Below are 1,802 nucleotides of genomic sequence, written 5' to 3'. Positions count from 1 at the left end.
CCGCTGCCGGGGAGGCCCGAGGAGCCGCCCGGCGCAGCCACCGCATCCGCCATCTTTCGCCCGCAACCGCCGCGTCCCGGAAGTGGGCTGGCAGCGCAGCTGCTCGCCAGGAAGTGGGGTCCCCCCAGAAACCGGTGCCGCGCACTTCAGTTCCCCCGCGTACAGTGGACAATCCACACTGGTCAAAGCGTTCAAAAGGGGCCATCGTTTTTGAGGCAGGTGACTGTTGCAGCACATGCAACACCTAAGTCACTCTCACGGAATCTTAACCGGCTTTTAAGGTTTTTTTCATTATTAATATATTTCATGTTCCAGGTCAAATCAGTTCCAAATCATATGGATTGAGCAGAGATCGGTCATGCCAAAAACCGTATTTATTGAGCAAGTGGAACTCGATTGTTCTAAACCCCGAACATCCTCCGCCTCTCGCCCTGGCACTTCAGATGCTCCCAAATCCATTGGTAGGCATCCTACACGCAGGCCCAAGCCCAGAGGCCTTGGGATTCAGATGCTCCCAGAAACTACAGGTTTCTCTCGCATTATGCTGTACGTGTATTCTTGGAAAATGGCACATAACTTGAATTCACATAAAGGAAACCCAGTTTACAATGTTACAAATTGGGATATGGTCCAAGGCCTCAACTGTACTGACCGCCAGACCATGAATGATGCATGACCCCGGCGGCTTTGGGGGGGCACAGCTGCGCTGGTGGCGGTGGTGGGAGTGCAGCCGCGGTAAGCATGCAGCTCCCGCAGACATCACTGGCGCTGTTGGCAGCTGGAGGTGGGGGGTTGGCGAGCGCCAACCAGGGGTTGGCGGCCACCTACAGGTGCTGCCGGCAGCGGCTGCCAGTGGTGATCACAGACTGCCCACAGATGTCACCGGTAGTGTTGGTGACAGGGTGGCAAGTGGCGACCACTCACAGGCACTGCCGACAGTGTCAGCAGCGCCTTTTTGTAGGGGGTGCACTACCGCCTGCACCCCCCACGCATCACCCCTGCTCCAGACCCATTTCTACCACTTTTACAAGATGATTTTGGCACTCAGCAATGGCAGACAGTACTCACAAGCACAGGGCATTGTCATAATGGGGGTGGCAATTATAGAAACGTGTTGCAGACAATGAGCAAGGAGCCCAGATGCACATGGGAAAACTATATTTTGGTGTGTCACTCACACAATGCACTGCACAAAGCAAGTGGCTGTGGGCTTCCACCACACTGATCGTATAACGGTGAATTTACCTTGCATATAATGAATTTCTCGTATAAAAAGGGTCATCACATAAGATCGAATTCGCACATACAGAACCCGCAGAAAGCGAGGGAAACCTGTATAGGCAAGCATCCTCCATCCCAGACTCTTTACTCTGGGACTTCAGATGCTTCCTACATCAGTCTTAGCCTACAAGCGGCTGGGTTTGATGTCAGCAGTTTTCTGTGACTGCTTACCTCAAAGTAAAGAAATACTTCAACTTTGATCTCATTCCAACTCACTAGCAAGTTATAGTGGGTACAGGTGCACCAATACATTGGTCTGATACCAGACCAGCACCGATATAAAGAAAATTTACTACATCAGAAATTGGCCATATCAGGCCTATAATTTGGTCAATACATGGCCTGTGCATGCGAAGAGCTCAGCCCAGGACCAGCCTGCCCTGCGGAGATATCGTGCCCTCCAGGACAAGTGGCAGGAGCTGCCAGATGAGCAGGCAAGCACCGGACGAGCTGCCAGACCAGCGGCTCCCAGCTGAGCAGCACGCAGCAGCAAGAGCCGCCCCTGCCCCCCGGATAAGCCA

This window comes from Gavialis gangeticus, unplaced genomic scaffold (genome assembly GCF_001723915.1).
Source record: "Gavialis gangeticus isolate Ggan-Ray unplaced genomic scaffold, GavGan_comp1, whole genome shotgun sequence".
Classification (NCBI taxonomy): Eukaryota; Metazoa; Chordata; order Crocodylia; family Gavialidae; genus Gavialis; species Gavialis gangeticus.
The sequence above is the reverse complement of the archived record's forward strand: the minus strand, read 5'-3'. Positions refer to the sequence as shown.